Source organism: Amblyraja radiata, unplaced genomic scaffold (genome assembly GCF_010909765.2).
Source record: "Amblyraja radiata isolate CabotCenter1 unplaced genomic scaffold, sAmbRad1.1.pri S43, whole genome shotgun sequence".
Taxonomy (NCBI): domain Eukaryota; kingdom Metazoa; phylum Chordata; class Chondrichthyes; order Rajiformes; family Rajidae; genus Amblyraja; species Amblyraja radiata.
Genome location: NW_022630150.1, coordinates 4,522,495 through 4,542,237, shown reverse-complemented (window position 1 = coordinate 4,542,237; position 19,743 = coordinate 4,522,495). Strand labels below are relative to the sequence as shown.

Genomic DNA, 19,743 nt, shown 5'->3' with positions numbered 1-19,743 from the left:
TTTTAAATATATTTTTTTATTATTGGTATGAAACCGAACGGGTGCTAGAAATTCAACTCCGGCCTTTGTGCCTAAGATTTGTGAGAGGATCTAGCAGCTTGTGACGATGGGCGCAGCCTCACAGCGCCAGAGACCCGGGTTCGATCCTGGCTGCGGCTGCTGTCTGCGCGGAGTTTGCACTTTCTCCCTGTGACCACGTGTGGTTTTCCCCGGGTGCTCCGGTTTCCACCCACACCCTAGAGACTTGCAGGTTTGTAGATGAATTGACCTCAGTAAAATTGTCCCTAGTGCGTGTAGGATAGAGCTAGTGTACAGGGTGCGATGGGCCTGTTACCGCGCTGTATCTCTGAAGTCTACAATAAAGTCTAAACAGGGATGCAATCCTGAGGCTCTATAAGGTGCTGATCAGGCCGCATTTGGAGTATTGTGAGCAGTTTTGGGCCCCATAGCAGCGCTGCCATTGGAGAGGGTCCAGAGGTGGAGGATCCCAGGGAAAGTCGGGTTAATGTATGAAGGCCATTCACTGTTAAGCAAAGAATGCAAAGTAAAGAAAAGATTGTCAGCGTGTGTGCACACTGGATTAAAATTAAATTGGGGGTCGACAAAAAAGCTGGGGAAAGTCAGCGGGTGAGGCAGCATCTATGGAGCGAAGGAATAGGCAACATAGAAATAAAAAATAGATGCAGGAGGAAGCCATTCGGCCCTTCGAGTCAGCACCGCCATTCATTGTGATCATGGCTGATCGTCCCCAATCAATAGCCCGTGCCTGCCTTCTCCCCATATCCCTTGACTCCACCAGCCCCTAGAGCTCTATCTAACTCTCTCTTAAATCCATCCAGTGACTTGGCCTCCACTGCCTTCTGTGGCAGGGAATTCCACAAATTCACAACTCTCTGGGTGAAAACGTTTTTTTCTCACCTCAGTCTTAAATGACCTCCCCTTTATTCTAAGACTGTGTGGCCCCTGGTTCTGGACTCGCCCAACATTGGGAACATTTTCCTGCATCTAGCTTGTCCAGTCCTTTTATAATTTTATATGTTTCTATAAGAATACCCCTCATCCTTCTAAACTCCAGTGAATACAAGCCTAGTCTTTTCAATGCTGGCATTGAAACACCCAAAGTCCAGTACAAAGTCTGTTGAGCTTCACCCAATTTAATATGTTTCTATAAGATCCCCCCTCATCCTTCTAAACTCCAGAATGTCGCCTATTCCTTCGCTCCAGAGATGCTGCCTCACCCGCTGAGTTTCCCCAGCTTTTTTTGTCTACCTTCGATTTCTCCAGCATCTGCAGTTCTTTCTTAAACACAGTCAGCCCACATCAGTGATTGGCAACTCAATCACAAGCAACATTTCAGTTTGAAGTGCGTGCGTGCATCTGTGAGCAACAGGCTGCGAGCTGGTCACTCATCCCCCATCAGCTGCAGAACAGAGTCGACCACAGAATCAGTCAGCTCGTCTTCATAGAAATCCCAGTCCATCTCGGAATAATCCTAATGAATAGAGGGAGATTTGTGGAGTCACACATCGTAGAAACAGGCCCTTCAGCCCTACTTGCCCACAGTGACCAACATGCCCCATCTATACTAGTCCCACCTGCCTGCTTTTGGCCCATATCCCTCAAAACATAGAAACATAGAAAATAGGTGCAGGAGTAGGCCATTCGGCCCTTTGAGCCTGCACCGCCATTCAATATGATCATGGCTGATCATCCAACTCAGTATCCTGTACCTGCCTTCTCTCCATACCCCCTGATCCCTTTAGCCACAAGGGCCACATCTAACTCCCTCTTAAATATAGCCAATGAACTGTGGCCTCAACTACCTTCTGTGGCAGAGGATTCCACAGATTCACCACTCTCTGTGTAAAAAATGTTTTCCTCATATCGGTCCTAAAAGATTTCCCCCTTATCCTTAAACTGTGACCCCTTGTTCTGGACTTCCCCAACATCGGGAACAATCTTCCTGCATCTAGCCTGTCCAACCCCTTAAGAATTTTGTAAGTTTCTATAAGATCCCCCCTCAATCTTCTAAATTCTACAAGCCGAGTCTATCCAGTCTTTCCTCATATGAAAGTCCTGACATCCCAGGAATCAGTCTGGTGAACCTTCTCTGTACTCCCTCTATGGCAAGAATGTCTTTCCTCAGATTAGGAGACCAAAACTGTACGCAATACTCCAGGTGTGGTCTCACCAAGACCCTGTACAACTGCAGTAGAACCTCCCTGCTCCTATACTCAAATCCTTTTGCTATGAATGAATGTATTTTGTGTGTTCTGTTGCTTTTTAATGGTATGACTGAATGGCAAATGAAATTCATCGTATGTTGCAAAACATACTTGGCTAATAAAGTATGATCATGATCTGGCCTACTCACCGACCAGTCCCTCCTCCGCGGGAGGTAGGAAACTCCGATACGATCTACAGGCACCAAGATTCTCCTCCTGCAAAGAGTTGAGTTTATTGTCACATGTACCGTGGTATGGTGAAAAGCTTTTTGTTGCGTGCTAACCAGTCAGCAGAAAGACAACACATGATTACAATCGAGTGTACAGACGCATGATAAAGGGAATAACGTTTAGAGCAAGGTAAAGCCAGCAAAGTCCGATCAAGGATAGTCCGAGGGTCTCCAATGAGGTAGATAGTAGTTCAGGACCGCTCTCTGGTTGTGGTAGGATGGTTCAGTTGCCTGATAACAGCCGGGAAGAAACTGTCCCTGAATTTGGAAGTGTACGTTAGTTTTCACACTTCTGTACCTCTTGCCCGATGGGAGAGGGGAGAAGAGGGAGTGGCCGGGGGTGAGACTGGTCCGCGATGATGCTGCTGGCCTTGCCGAGGCAGCGTGAGGTGTAGATGGAGTCAATGGAAGGGAGGTCGGCTTGTGTGATGTGTTTAAGAAGGAACTGCAGCTGCTGGAAAATCGAAGGTACACAAAAATGCTGGAGAAACTCAGCGGGTGCAGCAGCATCTATGGAGCGAAGGAAATAGGCAACGTTTGGGGCCGAAACTCTTCCACAATCCGCTGCTCCACAATCATGGACAGAGCCGTTCCAAAACCAAGCAGATAAAATGCTTTCTATGGCGCATCTGCAGAAGGCGTACGAAGGGTTAACCCAGCAGTCAGAGAGAGGGAGAGAGAGTGCAGGAGTGAAAGGAGGCACTCTTTCAGGAGGCTGAGAGGTGACCTTATGGAGATGTATAAAATCATCTTCTTCTTGCGTATAGTGTGCACAGCCCAAAGTTGTAGCACACCTTGTTCTATTTGATTTGATCCAGAACCAGGGGCCACACACACAGTTAGCGAATAAGGGGTAAGCCATTTACAACGGAGACAAGGAAACACTTTTTCCTCACAGAGAGTGGTGAGTCTGTGGAATTCTCTGCTTCAGAGGCCGGTTCTCTGGATGCTTTCAAGAGAGAGCCAGATAGGGCTCTTAAAGATAGCGGAGTCAGGGGATATGGGGAGAAGGCAGGAACGGTGTACTGATTGGGGATGATCAGCCGTGATCACAATGAATGGCCGAATGGCCTCCTCCTGCACCTATTTTCTATGTTTTTCCTGCATCTAGCTTGTCCGGTCCTTTTATAAGTTTATATGTTTCTATTCAATTCAATTCAACTTTAATGTCATTGCACAAATACTGAGTATGGGTACAACGAAATGCAGTTTTGCGTCAGTCCGTAGTAGTAGTGCATATAGAATTTTTTTTTAAAAAGAGGATACAGAATAATAAAAAATACAGAATAATTAAACAATGGGGACGGAGGGACCGGAGGAATCTATCGGCGGGACTCCGAGTTCAGCAATGCGACGGTATAATTGTAGAAGCTGTTCCTCATCCTACTTGTACGAGACCTGAGGCTCCTGTACCGCATCCCTGATGGGAGGAGGGCAAACAGTCCATGGTTGGGGTGGGAGGGTTCTTTAATGATCTTCCCAGCCCGTTTCAGACACCGTTTTCGGTGGAGGGCATCCATGGCAGGGAGCGGGGCACCGATGATGTGCTGCGCGGTTTTCACCACCCGTTGTAGTGCCTTCCTGTCCGCAACAGTGCAGCTGCTGTACCATACCGTGAAGATCTTGTTGGGGGTTTGGAGGTGAGGGAGGGTCTCGGTGAGTGGGGGGGTCGGGGTGAGTGAGGGTCCATGGGGAAGTTGGAGGTGAAGATGAGGCGGTGGGGGTATTTGGGGTAAAGTTCTTGGGGGGGGGGGAAGAGTTGGAGGTGAGGGTGGGTCTCGGTGGAGGGAGGGGGCAGGGTTACTCACCGGGATCCCAGGTGGGGCCGTGGAGGTCTGGGCCGCCTCTCGGCCGCGATGCGGTCCAGTGGGTTTCCGAAGCCCGGCACCAGCGGCCCCCCCCGCCTCCTCGACAGCTCCGGGACCTCGGGCTCCTCACCGGCCCCCAGCCCAGGGGGGCCCCCCACGGCAGGGTCCACGTCCCCCACCGTCTGCAACAGATCGTGGCGTGTGGGTGGGGCGGAGATGAGACCCCCCCCCCACACACACTCCCCCAAACCGTGCCCCCTCCTCCCCCATCCCTCTCTCTGGCTCATCGTCTCTGTACACCACTCATTCCCGGTCTATCCTCTCTCTAGCCTTCCCACTTGCTCTCTCCCCCTCCCTCTCCCCCCCACCCACCTCTCTCTCTCCCCCACCCACTTCTCCACTCACCCTCCCTCTTTCTCTCCCCCACCCTCTCTCTCTCCCCCCCACCCACCTCTCCCCCCCACCCACCTCTCCCTCTCACCCCCTCCCACTTCTCCCACTCACCCCCTCCCACTTCTCCCACTCACCCCCTCTCTCCTCTCCCTCTCTCCCCCTCCCCCACCCACCCACCTCTCTCTCTCCCCCATCCACTTCTCCACTCACCCTCCCTCTCTCTCCCCCACCCACCTCTCCCCCCCACCCACCTCTCCCTCTCACCCCCTCTCTCCTCCCCACCCACCTCTCCCCCACCCACTTCTCCCATTCACCCTCCAACCCCCTCCCCCCTCACCCACCCACCTTTCCCCCTCCCACCTCTCCCTCTCACCCCCCTCTCTCTCCCCCACCCACTTCTCCCTCTCTCCCCCACCCTCTCCCCCTCTCACCCACCCACCTCTCCCCCTCCCACCTCCCCCACCACTCTCTCCCTCCTCTCTCCCTCGCATCCTCACCTGCCTCAGGACGTGTCCTTGCGCCAGGTGTAGGAGCAGTAACGACAGCAGAGCTGGGGCGAGGGACATCTGTGTGAAGGAAGTGGACGGGTGATCAACGGAGCAAGACCAGAGCCGCCGTCTCTGTGCACACACAGTTTATTTTAAAGATACAGAGCGGAAACAGGCCCTTCAGGTCACGCCGTCCAGCGATGCCCACACACTAACACGATCACGCGCACACACACACACACACGTCTCACACACACACACGATCAGTCACACACACACACACACAGGACAATTGACACTAACCCCAACTCAATTAGATACAATTCTGTACGTCTTTGGAGTGTGGGAGGAAACCGGAGCTCCTGGAGAAAACCCACGCAGGTCACGGGGAGAACGTACAAACTCCGTACAGACAGCGTCCGTAGTCAGGATCGAACCCGGGTCCCTGGCGCTGTGAGGCAGCAACTCTACCACTGCGCCACCGTGCCCCCCTTGTCTTCAGAGATGCTGCCTGGCCCGTCGAGTTACTCCAGCACTTTGTGTCTATCCACAGTAGAACTACCAGCTACACAAAGTTCACACCCTTGCATTAAACCCTTTATTCGTACATTGTGGTCGCTTTGACTGTAATCATGTATACTCTTCACTTTGACTGGATAACACCCAAACAAAAGCTTTTCACTGTTTAGTTTAGAGATACAGTGAGTCCATGCAAACCGGCAATAACTGTACATTAGTTCTATGGGAAGGAACTGCAGATGCTGGTTTAAACCGAAGATAGACACAACAAACTGGAGTAACTCAACGGGGCAGGCAGCATCTCTGGAGGGAAGAAATGGGTGACGTTTCAGGTCAGTCTGATACAGGGTCTTAACCTGAAACATCATCCATTCCTTCTCTCCAGAGATGCTGTCAAAACCGCTGAGTTACATCAGCTTTTTATCTCCATCTATTTTTTGTGTCTTATTTTTATATTCTTATACATTTGTGTATATACACACACACACACACACTTATATGTATATGTGTGTGTGTGTGTATACATATATATACACACACACACATATATATATACACATATATATATACACACACATATACACACACACACACACACACACACACATATATATATATATATATACACACACATATATAATATACACACATATATATAATATACACACACACACACATATATATATACACATATACTTATACACACATGTGAGTGCGTGTGTCTGAATCTGTGTGTTCATACATGTATGTATGTATATATACACACATATGTATAAACATATAGAAGACAACAACGTTTCTGGAGTAACTCAGCGGGACGGGCAGCATCTCTGGAGCGAAGGAATGGGTGACGTTTCGGGTCGAGACCCTTCTTCAGTCTGAAAGTGGGGTGGGAGATTGCAACCTTCACGTGGTCCGCCCTGTTTCGACGAATGCAATCAACCCGGCGTGCACAATCAAATAAGATCAAATTGATCAAGTTGCCCTGCAACTTTAGGTTGTGCACGCCATACGCAAGAAGAAGAAGAAGAAAACGTCTGAAAATCACAGGAAAGGAAAACGAGAAATATAGACGGTGATGTAGAGATAACGAACGATGAATGGAAGATGTGCAAACAAGTAACAATGATAAAGGAAACAGGCCATCGTTAGCTGTTTGTTGGGTGAAAACGAGAAGCTGGTGCGACTTGGGTGGGGTGGGATGTATACAGACGCGCACACACATATATATATATGTACACACGCACACATATATATGTACACACACATATATATATATGTACACACACGCACACACACACATATATATATGTACACACACGCACACACATATATATGTACACACGCACACACATATATATGTACACACACACATATATATGTACACACACACATATATATATATGTACACACACACACACACACACATATATATGTACACACGCACACACATATATATATGTACACACACACACATATATGTATGTACACACACACATATATATGTACACATATATATGTACACACGCACACACATATATGTACACACACACATATATATGTACACACACACACACATATATATGTACACACACACACATATATATGTACACACACACACATATATATGTACACGCACACACATATATATGTACACGCACACACATATATATGTACACACACGCACACACATATATATATGTACACACACACACACACACACAGGTATATCTCCCTCAATAAATAAAACTAAACACTCTTAATTACCATGGCCACTTGTGGAATCTTCCTCTTCTCTTGGCACCTTCAGGAGAAAACATTTTTTTAAATTAATTCTCACTATTAAATCTATTTCATCGTGTACAGTATAAAATATCTAACCCTGGCTTGGGAAGGAGAATTCAGAGCCAGCAAAACAAGCAAAAAAATATATAAAATAATTAAACGTTTATCATTAAAAAATGGATTAAAAACATAACAATAATGAATCAAGAATCAAGAGTATTATTGTCCTCCCAGATGGGACAATGAAATTCTTGCTTTGCTTAATACGTTTATAATTTTTAAAATTAATAATTTTAATTGATAATTTTGGCTATTCCTCCCGACTTTTATCTAAGGCGGCTGCGGGAATAGAAGCGTTCTCACCTTCAGGGTCCCGGGGAAGTCTTCTCAGGACTCGGGGCAAGCAGGTTCTGTCGCTGTTTTTGGTGTTGGGGGATTTATACCCTGGGATCTGGGTGGGTTTTTAATAAGTTGAAGTGTCACGTGCGTGGATTTGACCTGAGTTCAATTGGGATTTTTTTTTTTTTCCCCTCCCTATTTTAATCTTAATAAAAAATCAGGGAGAAGAGAACAAATTTAGACCCCTCCCAAAAGCAGAGACAGAGAGACTGACTCACAGGTTTGACCTTTGGGTCAAGGGAGTTTCAGATGCACTGGTCGGTCTTACTTACGATTCGATTCGCCATCGATTCCCATTTCTGCAGACCGAAGGGGCAAACAAAATCTTTATAAAGGTTTAAACTCCGATCATCCAGCACCTACAAGACAGAATTTCCCGACTGCTGGGAGATCAAGATTCAAAATTCAAGAGAGTTTATTGTCATGTGTCCCAGATAGGACAATGAAATTCTTGCTTTGCTTCAGCACAACAGAATATAGTAGGCATGAATACAGAACGGATCAGTGTGTCCATATACCATTGAATATATATATATATTGTCCGTATATATATATATACACACATAAATAAGCATTTAAAGTGCAATAGGCTATTAAAGTTTGGCTTTTTGTCTGAGTTGAGTTTAACAGTCTGATGGCTGTGGGGAAGTAGCTATTCCTGAACCTGGTTGTTGCAGATTTCAGGCTCCTGTACCTTCTACCTGAAGATAGCGGGGAGATGAGTGTGTGGCCATTTCCTATTAACGCCCAAATACGGTTTCGATTTGCATAGAAACATAGAAAATAGGTGCAGGAGTAGGCCATTCGGCCCTTCAATATGATCATGGCTGATCATCCAACTCAGTATCCCATCCCTGCCTTCTCTCCATACCCCCTGATCCCTTTATCCACAAGGGCCACATCTAACTCCCTCTTAAATATAGCCAATGAACTGTGGCCTCAACTACCTTCTGTAGCCGAGAATTCCACAGATTCACCACTCTCTGTGTATAGGTGGTGTACAGAAGTAAAAGTGCGGAGCAGCGGTAGAGTTGCTGCCTCACAGTACCATTGACTGGGGTTCGATCCTGAACAAGGTGTCCTATCTATGCTAGTCCCATCTGTCTGCAATGTGTCCGTGTCCCTCTAAACCTTTCCCATCCGTTACCTGTCCAAATGTCTTTTAAATGATGTTATTGCATCTGTCTTAAATATCTCCTCTTAGGGCGGTAGAGTTGCTGCCTCACAGCGCCAGAGACCCGGGTTCGATCCTGACTACGGGCCCTGTCTGTACGGAGTTTGTACGTGATACTCATGGGGTTTTCTCCGGGAGGTCCGGTTTCCTCCCGCACTCCAAAGACGTGCAGGTTTGTAAAGGGGCCGTCCCACTTTCCCGAGTTAATCACAAATTCTCCCGTGTTATCCCCTTGCTTCAAACTCGGAGAATGTCCGTAGCAAGTCGGTAGCGGCTCGTAATGCCAGCCGTTGCTACTCGGGGCATCAGGTAAGTCGGGACGTTTTTTTACAGCATGTTGAAAAATGTCCACAAGTAAAAAAATAAAATAGCCCCGAGTACCTACGGCTGGCTATTACCGTAATTCTCCGAGTTTGAATCAAGGGGAAAACTCGGGAGAATTCGTGAGTAACTCTGGAAAGTGGGACAGGGGCTTAAGTTAATTGGTTTCGGTAAAATTGTAAATTGTCCCTAGTGGGTGTAGGATAGTGCAAGTGTGCGGGGATCGCTGGTCGGCGAGGGTGTCTCGAAACGAAACAAAATCTTTGGTTAAAAGGAACATGGGACTGATGGGTTTAAATGGAGCACAGGGTAACGGGGTACAGGCAAGTTTAAAGACAGCGCAGGAAACTGGATAGCATGCAGCAAATGCTTTTCACTGTACCTCGGTACTCGTGACAATCTTGGTTCTTGGTCCTCCAAAATATTCCAAATGGAATTTAAACTGGAGGTGGTGAAGGGAGGACTTAAGCCAGAAAGGGTTATTGGGAAGAAAGAGCTACTTTAAATTTAGTTGCATCTGGTTGGGTAACTATAGTTGGGTGGAGATTATTCCATGCTTTAATTGTGTGTGCGGGGTAAGAACGAATTGCTGTACACATTTGTCTTTGTAGCTGGGATCACAAATTGGATCGAATGCCCTCGTCTGCTCCTAATTGGTTTGGGTTTGGTGTAGGTCTTGTAGTCTATGTCGAGCTGATCATTTAACATTTTGTAAAAACAGGTCAAACGGTGAGCTTCACGTGTGTGTGTCTTGGAGAGGGTTCCTTCCATCCCAGAGAATTCCGAAGTTTTGTGATACTCGCTTCTCTCTCTCACATAGGTGTTAGTAACAAATCGAGCTGCCTGTCTTTGGATTAAACTAAACTGAAACGGGGTCCCTGAGAGTTTAAGGGGAATTTGGGAAACTTGGTCCAGAGGAGGTTTACAAGAATGATCGCAGGAATTGTTGCGTTAACACACAACATGCGTTTGACTGCACTGGGCCTGTACTCGCTGGAGTTTAAAAGGACGAAGGGGGGACCTCATTGAAACCTGCCAGACAATGAAAGGCCTGGATAGAGTGGATGTGGAGGAGGTTGTGGGGAGCAGAGAGGATCATTGGGGTCTCCCTACCCTCGGTACAAGAACTGTTCCAGAGCCGCTGTCTGAAAAAAGCTCAGAGAATTGCTAAGGACAAACTGCACCCCCTCCACATACACCTGGATCTCCTGCCATCAGGCAAGAGATATCGAAGCATCAAAGCCCGGACTACAAGACTGCTAAACAGCTTCCTACCACAGGCTGTGAGGCTGCTAAACAGTCACTCTGTACTCACAGTCACTTGATTCTGCGGCTGGCACGGACACTTTAATACCTGGCACTGGCCACTCAAATCAGCTGCCCCAGACATTTTTATGATTGGTTTATTGTATTTTAACGTTGTGTTTTACCTGCTTTTAACTATTTATACTGTTCCATCAGGGACTGGATTGTTTTTAGTGTTATTATGTGTGAAATGTTTTAAATTTCATGTGCGATGCTCCGCTATTCCCTGGGAAAGGTCTTTTCATTTTGCACTGTACAACTGTTGCTTGCAAGATGACAATAAAGGTTGATTGATTGATTGGTTTCCACTAGTGGGAGAGTCTAGGACCGGAGGGGGCAGCCTCAGAATGAAAGGACGTTCCTTTATGATTGAGATGAGGAGGAATTTCTTCAACCAGAGGGTGGTGAATCTGTGGAATTCATTGCCACAGATGGTGAATGAGTATTTTTAAAGCAGAGATTGACAGGTTCTTGAATAGGGTGTCAAAGATTACAGGGAGAAGGCAGGAGAGTGGGGTTGAGAGGGAAAGATAGATCAGCCATGATTGAATGGCGGAGCAGACTTGGTGGGCCGAATGGCCTGATTCTACTCCCAGAACTTAAGGTCTGACAGAATTATAACAGAATTACCTCAGTGAAACACCACCTCCAGCTGAAAATATTAATCGTTCAAGAAAACAAGGACAATTTCGATCAATAAGGGAATGAAAATTCTCTGCCTGCATTGAAGAAACACAGATTATTTTAAATGGAAATAGACCCAGGCTGTAGATCCAGATTCATCTCTGTCAAAGGAAATGTAAGAATGGGTCGACTGGGCTTGTATTCACTGGAATTTAGAAGGATGATAGGGGATCTTATAGAAACATATAAAACTTAAAGGATTTGACAGGCTCGAGGCAGGAAAAATGTTTCGGAGAGTCTAGATGGTCGACACGGATTTGTAGGGCCAAAGGGCCAGTTTCAATAGACAATAGGTGCAGGAGTAGGTCATTCGGTCCTTCGAGCCAGCACCGACCGCCATTCAATGTGATCATGGTTGATCATCCCCAATCAGTACCCTGTTCCTGCCTTCTCCCCATATCCCCTGACTCTGCTATCTTTAAGAGCCCTATCTAGCTCTCTTGAAAGTATCCGGAGAACCGGCCTCCACCGCCCTCTGAGGCAGAGAATTCCACAGTGAGAGCAGAGCAGGCGTGTAATGGTGTGTCCGTGGCCACATAGGGAGAAGCCTCACTAGGTGGCAGTGGATGGCTGCCAGCCCCTTTCCCCCAGCGGCCATCCCCGATGAGTATCGCGGGCGGTGATAATTTGCCAGACACCCTGCCCCCTTGTCCTCTCTTTTGTTCCCCGGTCCCCCGATGCGGCGAGTGATTTGTAAGCTCCCCTCCTGCCTGACCCGGCCCCAGTCTAATTACAGGAAGCTGGACTCTCTAAACAAGGCCGGGAGCAGACCTTCGGAGCGACACGTTCGCAAGGGCGCAGCTCCGTATTTATCCTGCCCCGTGGGGCGGAGAGGAACACAAATAGCCCAGCTGTTGACAGACCCTGGATCCGCTCTCCAGTTCCCCTGCAGCCACCGCCCAGAAGGCCCACCTCGATCGCCCGCTAATGCGTCTCATTTTCACTGGGCAAGTTCCCGATTAAAAGCTGCTGATAAGGAGAAAAGGGTGGCCCCGGCTCCCATTTGCCGGGAGACGATAGCCCGATGTCTTGGCTGCTCCCTCCTGCCATTCTCGGCTATTTTTATCCACACTCACCCAGTGCCAAAAGTCAGATAGAAGTCAGTGGACAGTGAACCCAAGGGCAGGAAGTCAGGCTGAGTTTCGCACACACGGAGATAAAACACGCTAAATGCTGGAGTAACTCAGCGGTAGGGGCAGCATCTCCAGAGAGAAGGAATGACAATAGACAATAGACATTAGGTGCAGGAGTAGAGGCCATTTGGCCCTTCGAGCCAGCACCGCCATTCAATGTGATCATGGCTGATCATCCCCAATCAGTACCCCGTTCCTGCCTTCTCCCCATATCATATAACCATGTAACAATTACAGCACGGAAACAGGCCATCTCGGCCCTTCTAGTCCGTGCCGAACACGTATTCTCCCCTAGTCCCATCTACCTGCACTCAGACCATAACCCTCCATTCCTTTCCCGTCCATATAACTATCCAATTTATTTTTAAATGATAAAATCGAACCTGCCTCCACCACCTTCACTGGAAGCTCATTCCACACAGCTACCACTCTCTGAGTGAAGAAGTTCCCCCTCATGTTACCCCTAAGCTTTTGTCCCTTAATTCTCAAGTCATGTCCCCTTGTTTGAATCTTCCCTACTCTCAGTGGGAAAAGCTTATCCACGTCAACTCTGTCTATCCCTCTCATCATTTTAAAGACCTCTATCAAGTCCCCCCCTTAACCTTCTGCGCTCCAAAGAATAAAGACCTAACTTGTTCAACCTTTCTCTGTAACTTAGTTGCTGAAACCCAGGCAACATTCTAGTAAATCTCCTCTGCATTCTCTCTATTTTGTTGACATCCTTCCTATAATTAGGCGACCAAAATTGTACACCATACTCCAGAATTGGTCTCACCAATGCCTTGTACAATTTTAACATTACATCCCAACTTCTATACTCAGTGCTCTGATTTATAAAGGCCAGCACACCAAAAGCTTTCTTTACCACCCTATCTACATGAGATTCCACCTTCAGGGAACTGTGCAGTAATTCCTAGATCCCTCTGTTCAACTGCATTCCTCAATTCACTACCATTTACCATGTACGTCCTATTTTGATTTGTCCTGCCAAGATGTAGCACCTCACACTTATCAGCATTAAACTCCATCTGCCATCTTTCAGCCCACTCTTCCAACTGACCTAAATCTCTCTGTAGACTTTGAAAATATACTTCCTTATCCACACCACCATCTATCTTAGTATCATCTGCATACTTACTAATCCAATTTACCACACCATCATCCAGATCATTGATGTACATGACAAACAACAGTGGACCCAACACAGATCCCTGTGGCACCCCACTGATCACTGGCCTCCAACCTGACAAACAGCCATCCACCATTACTCTCTGGCATCTCCCATTCAGCCACTGTTGAATCCATCTTGCTACTCCACCATTAATACCCAACAATTGAACCTTCTTAACCAACCTTCCATGAGGAACCTTGTCAAAGGCCTTACTGAAGTCTATATATACACAACATCCACTGCTTTACCCTCATCAATTTCCCAAGTAACCTCTTCAAAGTATCCAGAGAACCAGTTGGGTGAGTCCAGAACCAGGGGCCACACACACACAGTTTAAGAATAAGGAGTAAGCCATTTAGAACGGAGACAAGGAAACACTTTTTCTCACAGAGAGTTGTGAGTCTGTGGAATTATCTGCCTCAGAGGGCGGTGGAGGCAGATGCTTTCAAGAGAGAGCTAGATAGGGCTCTTAAAGAAAGCGGAGTCAGGGGATATGGGGAGAAGGGAGGAACGGGGTACTGATCAGCCATGATCACATTGAATGGCGGTGCTGGCTCGAAGGGCCAAATGGCCTACTCCTGCACCTATTGTCTATTGTCTATTGTACCACTGTGTTACTCCAGCATTTTATGTGTCTTATCTCCGTGTGTGCCTTCTCGTGTGTGTGTGTGTGTGTGTCTGAAACTCAGCCTGACTTCCTTGTCTATAACCGAGCGAGGGGGGATTAAGTTTAACCCAAGGCCAGGAGGGAAGAAAGGCAGCATTGGGCGCGCCAGGGACGGGACGATACTCACGCAGTCTTCACGCTACCTGCTCTCTCCGCAGCCAGAAGCATGCCACACAACACCAGCTCGTTGGGCAACAGGCAGACCTGGGGGGGGGGGGGGGGGTGGAAAGAAAGAGCAACAGGACCCATGGTCCGCTATAACCAATATCCGCCATATAGAGGTCCGTTATTGCGAGGGTTTACTGCAGGGGTGGGGAACCTTTTCATGGTGGAATGCCGCATTAAGTTAGCTGTAATCTAATAAGGCCACATCCAAGAAACTTCAATTAGATATACACTTCAAAATGTACATTATTTTGTTAAAATAGCCCTCGTGACTTACTAATGTTTTAATGGAGGCCGTCAGTCGGGGAGGATTATTTCGTAGAATCTCCCTTTACTCTTTGGTGTTTTAAATACGTTCATTTTAAGATTAAAATAAAAATAATAAGACAAACAAGTCGTATTAATAAAAATAAAAGGATTTGTTCTACAAAATTTGGATTCATTCAAAAGGCCGCACTTAATGGCTTAGAAGGCCGCATGTTCCCCACCCCTGGTTTGCTGTAAACCAGTCCGTATCAAACTATCAAAACTAGCCATCAAAATCAATGCTAGTGTTTATTTCAAGGTGGGCTTGTATACTAAAAGCAGGGATGTAACGCTACGGCGCTGGTCAGGCCGCATTTGGAGTATTGTGAGCAATTTTGGGCACCATATCTGAGGAAGGATGTGCCGGCTCTAGAGAGGGTCCAAAGGTTTACAAGAATGATCCCAGGAATGAGTGGGTTAACCTGTGATGAGCATTTGTCGGCACTGGGCCTGTACTCGCTGGAGTTTAGAAGAATGAGGGGGACCTCATTGAAACACACAGAATAGTGAAAGGCCTGGATGGAGAGAGGATGTTTCTACCAGTGGGAGAGTCTCGGACTAGAGGTCACAGCCTCAGAATTAAAGAACGTTCTGTTAGGAAGGTAGACAAAAATGTTGGAGAAACTCAGCGGGTGAGGCAGCATCTGTGGAGCGAAGGAAATAGGCAACGTTTCGGGCCGAAATCCTTCTTCAGACTGTTGGGAGGAGACATTTCTTTATTCAGAGGGCGGTGAACCTGTTGAAATCTTTTTGCCACAGAAGGCTGTGGATACTTTTAAGGCAGAGATAGATTCTTGATTAGTTCAGATGCTCCCCGATTTACGGTGCTTCGACTGTCGGCATTTCGACTTCACGATGGTGCCCACATTAGGCAACGGCAGCAAGCCACGTGTCACTTCCGATCGCGTTGTATCAAATCGCGTTTCCGACCTGCGATATTTTCGATTTGCCATGTGTTTATCGGCCGTAACCCCATCGTAGTTCGAGCAGCAGCTGTACAGGTGTCGGAGGTTACCGGGAGAAAGCGGTTAGGATAGAGAGAGAGATAGATCAGCCGTGATTGAATGGCGGAGTAGACTTGATGGGCTGAATGACCTAATTCTGCACCTAAGGTGCAGAATTAGGTAATTCAGCCCATCAAGTCTACTCCGCCATTCAATCATGGCTGATCTATCTCTCCTAACTTTCTGACTCTAAACTTGTTGGGGAGTATATGCATGGAAAATCACATTTGAGATGTTTAAAATCGCAAAAACAATTCTCAATATGTTTCACAAACGTGCTCTCAAATGAAATTTGATGCGGTTTCACCAAGAACTTGGCTTTGGGAAATTCTCAGAGGCTAGGAAGAGGGAGAGAATTGTGGGAAGGCAAGAGAAGGGCTGAGAACTGTGGGGCAAAGATCCTATAGCGGAGCGAGATAGATCACTCGACGAAAAAGGCGTAGTACGGTCATGGGCAGATCCATGGGTGATTTTCGGCCCCATTTCCGTAACCGGCTTCCGTCCCATAGCGGAGCAAAGATAACTAGTGCGGAGACGGAAGCCGGTTACGGAAACATCCTCGTAAAAATAAAAGTTCTTCTCCTCGTTTTCAGAATTTTAATTTCTTAACACAAACTGTGCCCCCGCAACGTTGATTGCACTGCGAGTCGGGTCACGGAAATGGATGATAAAAAGTCCCACGTTCCGCTCCGTTGCGTACTACACGTCAGCCCATTGCATTTAGCAGGAGTGGTCTATCTTGCGATCTCTGCTGGGAGGGTCACAGGACTGGATAAAGTTTCAGAGCTGGGATTGAGGGAATGAGAAGTATATCACAGTGAACCGTTGACCAAGTGTAGGTCGGGTCAGCATCAAAGGTTTCATGATATCATGAAAGTCAAGCACCAGGAAGAAGAAGGAGGGGTCTTGTTAAAATCACCTAATGTGCCCCTTCTACGGTTAATCCATTGGGTTCAGCGCTGGGCAACTAGTCCATGTCTGTGGTTTAACAAGAATTAGGCCGAATGACCCAATTCTACTGCTATCCCCTTTGACCTTATAAAACAATACATACACACACACACACACACACACAGTGTTACAAAAAAAAAAACAGCTTTTATTTTCTCCAAGTGACGGACACTTACCAGAATCTTCTTCCTACAGACACTTATTTACAAGAGCAATTTGCAAAAATACACCCAACACTGCCGAACTCTGGCAGGCGACTGGGAGAAACATCGCGCCAACTCTCGGATCAGAACTCTCCGCACCGAACTCGCCCCGAGTCCCGGCCGCGCGGCCCACATCCGGCTGAGAACAGGAGGCATTTTGTGACACAAACAACCCCACAACCCCACAACCCCCCCCCCCCCCCCCTCACCGACCACACACGTCAGGGACTGTTATCAGGAACCAGTCACTGCTAGTAGATTGCAGCAACGCGGACTGATTCGCACCCAGAGGACAACTGACCTTCACTCTCTCCCCCCCCCCCCCCACACAACCAGGCGGGGAGACTCCTAGATCCCCCCCTACCCACAACCAGATGGGAAGACTCCTAGTTCCCCCCCCCCCCCCCCCACACACACTCTCTCCTTCACAGGACTGGCAGTGAACCCAGAGCCCTCGTGTAGGGAGGAACTGCACATGCCGGTTTACATCGTAGACTCAAAAATGCTGGAGTAACTCAGCGGGAAGGAATGGGTGGATTTTTTTTCCGGATCGAGACCCTTCTCCAACCCCCCCCCCCCCCCTCCCACATTGCCCTTTCTGTCCTGGGCCTCCTCCACTGTCAAAGTGAGGCCCAGCACCAACTGGTGGAACGGCACCTCATATTCCACTTGGGTAGTTTACACCCCAGTGGTACGAATATTGACTTCTCTAACTTCAAGTAACCCTTGCTTTCCCTCTCTCTCCATCCCCTCCCCCTTCCCAGTCCTCCTACTAGTTTCACTGCCCTCCTGATAGAATTTTTCTGATTGTATGCCTCGTTGTCACCTTCCCCTCAGCTAACAATGATCCATTCCACATTTTCCTGGATCATCCTCGACCTTTGATGTCTCGTTTTCACATTTTACCCGTCCATATCTCTGTGACGCCCTCTAACCCTGACTCTCAGTCTGAAGAAGGGTCTCGACCCGAAACGTCACCTATCTCTTCTTGATTAGTGCGGGCATCGGGGGTTATGGGGAGAAGGCAGGAGAATGGGGTTAGGAGGGAGAGATAGATCAGCCGCGATTGAATGGCGGAGTAGACTTGATGGGCCGAATGGCCTCATTCTGATCCTATCACTTAAGATCTTCTCTCCAGAGATGCCGCCCGCCCCACTGAGTCAACCAGCATTTTTAGTCTTCGACGGCCTCCGCCGTTCTGCTTGATATGGCCAGGCGTTCCCGCACGCAAGATTCAGAATGCATCCTCGCTAAACCCGTAACCTGCCCTACCTGCTACCTCAAACCCGAACTGGGATCGCTACGTTCGACATCAAACCAGGAACAAAATGAAAAACAGGGAGGGGGGTCTCATAGTTATCTGCCTCGGCTCTCCTCCCTACCCCTCCCCCAGCCACAACAGGCCATGGACAATCTGCTGCCGACTCTAACTCGGGTTATCCTGGCCCCCGTTCTGCACAGGCACACGTTATTTACAGAATGTGCATCACTTGGATGTTAAACATTTGTCGTTTCGGATCGCTGGAGTTTCTGCTCCAATATATTAAGTCCTGAGTAAATGAATATTCAGATTCATTTTTGTTCCATACCCGCATTCAGTTTTACACCTCGTTATCTGGGAGACCCGGCTGTACAAGACACGACTCGCCACAGCCTGAGCTTCCTGTATGATGTATGAATGGAAGGATGTCTGCAGAACCGCCGTACGATTACAGGTGTCGAAAGGAGACACAATCGCGGCACAAAGGCCAGGCTTGTGCCACTGATACCAGACGGCCAGCAGTACCTCGGCCAAAGGACCCCTTACGGCTACTCAACTGACCCTGCCACCTGCATGGCTCTGACCAGCAATCTAACAAGATGACAGGTTATCTCTGGATCTTTTCTCCCCCCCCCCCCATCTAACCCGACTCCCTCTGGCACTCAACTCTTGATACCAGCATGGCAGCACACTGTTCAGTGGGACGATAAGGGGGGGAAGAGAAGCAAAAACAGTGTGCTCAGATGTAATGAGCACAAATTACAACATCTTCAGCTTGCTTTAGGCAGCTAGGAAGGAGGAGGCTGATGGGACTGCTTGAATCCCAGCAATGGCTAGATTTCACCTCCGCCTGGCATTTAGCATTCTCTTTACACGTCGGTTAGCGGTGCAGATAACTCGGCGTATACATCCTTCCGCCTGGGGGCCCTACCCCTCCTGAACTCCAAAGGCAACTTCTTTTAAACAATCCAAAACTCAGGATCAGACCTCAAGTGTCGATACTCTGTCTGACTGTCAGACAACACAAGCACGACCGAACTCAATCTCAAAATATCCAGGATTCTCACGCAATGAAATGTAATCTTCCAACGTTTAAAAAGGAAACACACGCACACACACTATCCTGGCAGGATGTGGAATCTGAATGGATTTGGTGATACGCAGCCCAAAATGGAGCTTGGAGCTTCCACAAGGGATGGCCAGTTCGACGCCCGGCCTAATCCAAACTTCTCTGACTGAACTAATCGGGCTTGTTCCTCGACGCACTTCGATGCGGCATCCTACAAGACACAAACGCTACCTTCACTGTGGCCGGTGGGAGGCCAGAGGCAGCAAAAAGAAATCTCTCGGTAGGAATTCTGTGCACAGAATGGTCTCTCTGGTCAACAACAACACACACAGACTAGAAAAACCTAAACCTCCTGGTCTGGAACCAACACAAAGCCCACGGTCTCCTTAAAACTTTTACTTAAAAAAACAAAAGCAAAAAAAAAAACCTCTCTTAAATACAGAAAGTTAATATTTATTCAACAGCCACTTTCTTTCAGTCCT

General features: G+C 47.7%; 1 protein-coding gene across 1 annotated transcript in view; it reads right to left on the bottom strand.

Annotated features, from left to right (window-relative positions):
* Window positions 1-18,431: 18,431 nt before the first annotated feature.
* The window catches only part of phf23 (PHD finger protein 23), a 15,142-nt gene continuing 13,830 nt past the window's right edge, over window positions 18,432-19,743 (bottom strand). Inside the window, exon 6 of the mRNA XM_033016299.1 lies at window positions 18,432-19,743. This exon is cut by the window's right edge and continues 786 nt beyond it. The gene's annotated coding sequence lies outside the window, so the exon portion shown is untranslated.